At 43.7% G+C, this 7,818-nt stretch overlaps 1 long non-coding RNA gene across 1 annotated transcript; it reads left to right on the top strand.

Moving 5' to 3' along the window:
• The first annotated feature begins 2,472 nt into the window (after window positions 1–2,472).
• LOC129604357 (uncharacterized) lies at window positions 2,473–7,752 on the top strand. Its single transcript, XR_008695163.1, has 3 exons — window positions 2,473–2,792; window positions 7,121–7,248; window positions 7,345–7,752. It is a non-coding gene; the product is annotated as an uncharacterized LOC129604357 (long non-coding RNA).
• Window positions 7,753–7,818: the final 66 nt, after the last annotated feature.

Here is a 7,818-nt window from a genome sequence, read left to right as displayed (position 1 = left end):
CTAACCAGACTGTTTTCCTGCTAGCTGTCCATTGTGTTGCAACACGGTAATGGCGCTGCAGCGGCCTGATTATGGGATTAATGGGCTGTAATTTAGACACAGGTGCTGGTTAATAAGTCATTTTTCAAACTCATATGCAAACTCAAAACCCATATGCAATACGTGATACGTGATTGATACTGTCATGTATTGCAATGCAAAACGTTACGCACTACAGATGAAAAACAAAGTCAAGCATATGAAGAAAATCAATAAAAATAGCTGTGGGTTTTTCGGGTTGTGTAATATCTTCTCTCAGAATAACACTTAGGGACTGTTCGTTAGAGAAAATGACTAGAGGGCATCTCTAAAAACATGAAAATATAAACCGCTTATTAACCCTAACTGGCCTATTTATTGATTGTTGTTCAGTTGTGTGTATTACATACTAATATTTGCACACATGTGAGTATTGTTATTACAAATAAAAAAAACATATCAGCTTATTCAAAGTCTTAAAATTGGTCCAAACTGAGGTTTACAGCCATGATGTTAAGGTGCCAGCCTTATGGACTGTATTGCTTTATTAATAAATGCAGCAAAATGTCAAGGAATGTATTTTATGATGTCATTTTGAAGATAACTTGAGGCTTGTTTGTGACACCATCTGTGGTGTGTAAAGCCGGTGGTGTAGCCTGCAGCGGGGTCACGGGGGTCAGAGCAGGCTTTGTTTGTCTGACCACCTCTGCACCGGCCTATTCTCCCAAAGGACAGGGTCATCAGAGTGGAGAGAATGAAAGCAAGGCTCCATTCTCACTTTTCTCTACGTGGTCCGAGTCTTAGTTCTGCTTCAGTGGTGGTAATATACATTTTTAATGTTGTGTTAGAAAAAAAAGTTGAAATAATAACTGTTAGTTTTATAGCGTCATTATGTGCAGGTTACAAAGGAACTCAAGAGTCATAACAAAAGAAGCAAAAAGCTCACACTGAAACACAATGATCAAAATAAAGATAGCTGTTTAAACACGATTATCAGTTTTGTTCTAAAGAAAGAAATGTTCAGAGAGTCTTCCCTAACTCATTATTTACATTAACTCATTAGGAATCAGTAGTGTCTCCATGGATAGCAGCTCTCCTCTCATAAACAGTGTAGGACTGCAGACTGGGGTTGAATGATTAGATTAAAAACAGACATTGTTTACACATCTCTGTAAATGATTATCTCCAGGTGGAGAAGATCTAACTAAAGCACCAAACACCTGATTATCATAAAGTCCACGCTTTGGCTTTGTTTGGGGTCCCTGAACATGTCATGTTTGCTTTGGGATGGAAATCGGTTTGAAAACTGAACCACTGGTGTAAAATGTGTGAAGGACAAATCAAAGGTCAAAGTAGTATTGTCTGTGCAGCCAACACAGTAACATACAACTCTGTGTCTGGAGCTTTGTGATTCTAACGTCAGGTGACAAACGTATCTTGATACTGTGAACATGTAGTGTGTACTGTACTTAAGAATCTTTCAACTCATCTGCAACTCAGACTGACATCTTACCTGGAATAAGACCTCTCCACTAATACAGCTCCAGTAGTTATTGGGCATGATCATCACACAGCTGTAATGTTCTTCACCAGATGAATTTGAGTCCGTTATTGTCTCTAAAAACACGTGGGAGAATATTTGGCTTTCTCTCTTCACCAGCTACTTCGTTAGCCTTCTCTGCATCTTCACTGTATGAAAGAAAACAAGGCAGTAAAGAAAAGGCCATAAAACCAATCCATTGTGCTCAAAGAGGCCCAAACAGCCCATGGAGCTGAGGGGTGGTCTCCTTTTGGGTTTGTCTTTATTTCAGGAAGCATATGTCATATAGAGACAAATGAGGAGTGAACTCAATCAAGAGACAAACTAACACACACAGAATAATGTCTGCTCGATATAAAATAGAGAAATTATCTTCAATCAGAAACTCACATATAAGTGTCAAAAGTTAAGCCGTCTCCCTGACAGAACTTTATTTTAACTTCATTTGTGTCTCTACATGGTCATATTCTATAATAAATTACACACTAACAAAAGAACATAAGAACGGTTGCAGGTTAGACTCAGACTGTGTTAATTGTATTTTAAATAATGTAGATTTGGTTGAATTTTTTTATCTGCTAGTTTTGTTTGAGACTTACTGTACACTCAATTAAGTGAAGTATGGATGCTATTTTGAGTTAATCAAAACTTAAAAGACTAAAATAAAGACTAAAATATAAAATATATGAATAAACTAATAGGGTTTAATTTGTAAATCGAATTAAAAATGAATCAAGCCTATTAACATACAATATCCTGGATGTTGTAACTATTACATTAGCATCTTCCAGTTAAAACGTCTGACATTGTGAGGCTTAACTCAACAACTTTCAAGACGACCACGTGACATGCAGAAGTAGGAACAACAAGACGGGAAGTCCAGACTGGAAAAGATAAGAAAACAGAGGCAAAGGTCAGTGGGGCAATTGACGGGACCAGAGGAGAAGACAGAACCAGACAGGTGCAATCAGATGTGTCACGCGGCCGTGGCGGCGTGGGCGTCAGCGCGGCGGCGGCGTGGGGGCCGCAATAAGCACGTCACGGCCGATCACGATGATGGAACACGAGCCGCGGAGCGTCGGCCCAGCGGAGGCTGTTTGCGTGTCTCCACGGTGAGCCCGTTACAGCTGTCGAGGCCGAGTAACGCAGGCGCAGGTGGCACCGACAGATGCCACGCGCAGGAGAGGGAGCGGCCGATCGAGCGCAGCTCCACGCTAATCGGCCGCTGCATCAGGTAGGGCTCGCGCGTGACAGTCCCACACCTCACGCCTGCTCACGAAGCCACTGTCTGAACTCAAAGCCGCATCACCTCTTCACGCCCGTCGGTTCAATAAGCAGATGTTGTGCGGAGATAAAGCTTTGGTTATGCGCGGTGGTTAGGTCAGCGCGGCCACGCGCACACAATCTGCCTTTGTGCGGAGCCCGCAGGCTTCCTCTGGGCCCCTCGCAGCCACCGAGGCTGCTCGGGTCCGCTCAGGAGGAACAGGCAACTTCTCCAAGACAGTTGGGCGGTCGGAACCAGGTTTCAGAGCACCGCGGTTTTAGACGCGTGCAGTTTGGCACGGACGCATTAACAAAAGTCATTTGAAACGCACAGTAACGGCTGCTTGGCCGATGCAAACAAGGCTTTTACAGGTTAATCAATCATCATTAAACCGCTCAGTGATTTACGTTGGATCTAAGACAGTCAGTTGATTGATCAATAATTAAGTGTACAGTACTGCAGCTTTGAAGTTCAAGTATAAACTTTACAAGAAAACAGGAATATTAATAAATAGATAGTCAGGTGTGTTTAGCCAGAGGTGGAAGATCCAGGTAAGAGGAGTCAGGAGCAGTATCAAAGAGCCTTTTCTTCATAGTAACCTATAGTTTATACAGGATGGTTACGCATAATACTTGTTTTTTTTACATCGTAGTACTTTTACTCCGAATTATGTAGACGCTGCTCCCTCCGCCGCTGATTATAGCCTCTTAAACCCACTCAGGCTGCTCTCCAGCCTCTCTCTCCTCTACTTGCGGCCTGTGCTCATTTACACCCCCTCTAGGATCTACAAAGAAAATGATGGCGAAGGAAAGGGTGGAGGCTGCCTCGTCGCCCTCTCCCGCTCGCACTGACACTAATCCAGTGTCAATCCAGCGCACGTGGGGAGCGAACGAGCTCACGCGTCGCAGGAGCGGGGGTCTGCGGTGAGCCGCGACGCCGTGGACCTTATCGCTCCCCCCTCCCCTCTCTCCTCGTGATTAACCAGCCCTCTATGGTCTGTCGTTTCCTGTTACTTAGTTACCAGTTGCCATGATTTGCCTGGGCCGCTTGTGTTTCCATGGCGACCGTGCCCATTCTGTCGTTTCCTGGCTGCCTCTGAGCTGCGCTGTCCCGATGGCCTGTAGCCACCCTGGGCCCTGACCCACAGTCCCGCGCCTCCCTGCTTCGCGGTCCCATAAGGCTGTCAGTGTGCGTCCACGCAGCGCCGCACCATGCCAGGCGGGTAATGCAACTTCTGGCTGCTCCGTGTCGTGGCTCACCGAGCGGACAAAGACAGCGCGCGTATAATAGACTTCGTATGTAGTCAGCAGGCTGCCTTTCTTCTTTACACAGCTGCATTGAACTCACACATGAAATGCAACACCGATGAAGAGAACAAAACACTTTGGCGTCGAATAATACTTTCAATTACTATTTAAATATTTTAATGATTATCACGTTTTATGTGACACATTGAATTGCTTTCATATTAAAATATCTTCATCTTTTTGACATTTTTTAATCTTATTAAGTATCATCAAAATAATTTTCATGACTAGATTTTTCTGCAGGAATGTGTTAAATTATCTTTTTATGCGATTTGGCTAATTTTATAGCTTTTGCAGTAAAACAAACAAACCCTGCATTGGACTGGAAGCCAGGCTACATTGTTCTAGGACGGTCCGGTCCAGGATGGGCCACACAAAGGAGCTGGAGTTTCCAGCTCCACCATCGGGAGGCAGTAGTCATCAAATTGTCAGTCAGATTCGCTCATGCTCTGATGAGATCAGCACCAGGCCGAGCAGGGCAAGTTGTCACCCCGGCCGAGGCTGATTCAGCCTCACTCCCCCTCAGTGTGTCTGCAGTCTAACGCCCGCCGCTCCCTGTCACGTCTGCCTCTGCCTCTGTTTGCTCCGCTCGCTCTCCCCTAAGCTCCGTTTAGGTTGCTGCACTCGCCTGCAGGACAGATTTTGTTTGTTTACACTACAACTACAGGAGAATGATCTCTAAAACAAGATTTAGAGGCATTGTCTTGAGGAGCAGAGTAAACAGTGCAGCGGAGGAACTCTTAGTGATGCCTGTAACGTAACTGTACAAACTTGAATCAGGTATTTGACTTGATTACATACATTATACTGTGCTTTATTATGCCATGTTTTTATTTTGCTACATTTGAAAGCTGTAATTTAAGTTGTTTCAACTACAACATATTAATATTTGAAATACAAACAGCATAGCGATAGTAAAACATGCTAGTCGTTTAGCAATTTTATACATAATTTTGATTCAAATATTCTAATTAAAGACATGAACGGGGTAAAAACTGTCCTCACATAATATCCTGAATAATCCTGATTATTTAATGCTTTCAAATACAATATTAAAATGTAATAATAACCCTCTTGGGATAAAAGCATTAACGTTAACTTTTAATACTCCATGCATATTTATGAATTCTTTGCATTTCTGTAGAATTAGAGTACTCATACACTAAGTGAAGCTCTGTGTGTGCGGCCCAGCATGTGGTGGTGGAGCTGTTACCTGTTACCTCACAGCTAGGTGTCTCCCTGTGTGTCTGGGTGGGTCCTCTCCAGGTCCACTTACTCGTAGGTGTGGGTGGGTAAAGTTTTCTGTCCCCATGAATTGGTCCTCTGATGGACTGGTGACCTCTTGTCCAACGACAGTTGGGATGGACTCCAGCACCATGTGACCCCTTTGGTGCCGTAAGCTGTTTGGATGACTCTGCATTAGCTTCTTGGTGCTTGCATGAAGATGATGGACCTGCTGGTGAGAAATTTTAAAGAATGTTTGGATCCAAATTATCCAGATGTTCAGTCTTTAATGTAGTTTAACATAAGCACTGGATGCTACATTTCCCATAAGGCAATTAATTAGCATCTTACAAGAGACCTTCCCCGAGTCCTGAAATCATGGCCTCATCTTCAAGTTAACTTTAGTAACTCAGTCTGTCATTCAACGTAGTTTGTATTTACATCTACAAATCTCACCAATAGTCACATGTCAGAGGATGCAAATTTGTTCTGAGGAGGAGACTGACATTACTGTCTTGCTGTTCTTTATGTGATGTTAAATTGCTTCAGCTTCATTTATACTGAACACCCAAGAGCCTTTGCACTAATCAGAGCAGAAGCCAATTCACAACGCTTCTGTGTCGTCCATCCTGAACCGGAGCCGTCCTACAACAAGCGTTTCAGTCTACTGCAGGGTCTGTTTGTTTTACTGCAACAACTAAAGGATCAAATCACTTTAAAAGAGAATTTAACACATTCCTGTACAGAAGTCATGAGAATTATTTAGTCGTGAACCAACAAAGGGAACTTTGCCTCCTGTTAACAAAAGTGTCTATTGGAAAAAACTGAAAACTTGAATGTGTGGTATTTTTGCCTGGAATCCACTTCATGACTCAGTTATTTCAGACTTCATGAGCTTGACTCGGTGCCACAGAAGCGATTGCACAGCTGTTGTCTCGCGCGGGGCTCAGAGTGGCCCTCTAAGCAAGGTGACTGCCGGACGCGGTGGGCGCGACGCCGCGTCCGAGCTGCTGTCCATTCAATCCAGACGTTCGGGAGGTGCGGGTCGGAACCGGGCACATTTAAATGCGACTCTCATCTGTCTGGCGTGTTTCTAGCGGAGGTTTTCATCTTTGAATCTGAGGTGCCTCGCTGTGGCCCTGCAGGACAGGAGCTGTCCACCTCCTGGTGAAAGGAAAGTGCTCAGTGGGGAATTGTGAGTGTAATTAAAGCAGTTTTGCCTCATTAGGAGTGAGGAGGCGTGACCCTGCCTACAGGCCCGACAGCTGAACTGTATGGTTGGTGGCATGGAGAGATGATCGAGGCTTGTTGCTCACGGAAAGAGAGGAATTTGTCTTAGGTGTTTTCTGCAGTGGAAGAAGAAAAATTTACTGGATTTTTCCAGCATCAAGACCATAGTCACTGGACAAAAATAGCCACATAGGTTTAAATAGTGAGTAGAGCATGCAGAAATAGCTAAGTGGTACATTTTACCTACAGAACATAGACGATATAAGTACAATTATTCAAAATGGGTTTGAATGTGGATCTATATGATACCCACATGAAATTCAACAACTCAGGTGATGAAGTGTTTCCTAAACCTAACCTAAATAAATTAAACAGGCCTGTGTAATTATTTTAGATTTTAACCATTTTTCTTCTAATATAAAGACTGAATATCTAATGAAGATACCAGACAGTCATCTGTACAACAAACTGGGGATGTGTATTTAACACCAAACCTCCCAAAATACGAATGCTGTTGAGATATTATCCTCCCCTCAGGGATGGATAGAGAGCCCTGGAGTCCGTTCTGCATCCCAGAGAGTCCTGAGAGGACACAGCAAGAGACCAAATGACGAAATGAAATGAAAACCACGCCAAGGCCGTGATCAGGCTCTAAACAAACACATGTGCGCTCATTTTTTTTAAATCTGAGAATCTCGGTCTGTAACTGAGCGCTGAGCTGTTCGTCATTCAGTCTGGGTGGGGCTTTTTTGTCCACATAGGCTACCAGTGCCTGAGTCAGGATGGAGAGATGAGGACGGGGCATCCCACTCACCCTCTGCACGGCCGGAGACACTGCTGCGCTGCTGTCATGGCAACAGCAGCAGTCACCACCGCCAGCATGGGCCTATAATGCACAGGCCAGGAGGAGTCACACACAAACACACACACACACACACACACACACACACACTGAAAGATAAAACTACACATACAAGCAAAATACAGATCCTGTGTGCAGATTGTTGATTGTTGTGTGACTACATCTGCAGGAAGTTGTTGTCTTCCAAAATAAAGCATGATAATTAAAATTATTTTATTATTTATTGTGTTTTCGGCTGATAAATATATTTGTTTTGCCGACATTTTTATTCGTCGGTGCAGGACTTTGAAAAAAAAATGTTGTTATGATTTTCAAACATGATTTCGAGACAGTTTCTTTTTTTGTCCGCACCCTCTCTCACTTTGCACGTCTC

This window comes from Betta splendens, chromosome 7 (genome assembly GCF_900634795.4).
Source record: "Betta splendens chromosome 7, fBetSpl5.4, whole genome shotgun sequence".
Taxonomy (NCBI): domain Eukaryota; kingdom Metazoa; phylum Chordata; class Actinopteri; order Anabantiformes; family Osphronemidae; genus Betta; species Betta splendens.
This window is presented reverse-complemented; position numbering and strand designations above follow the sequence as displayed.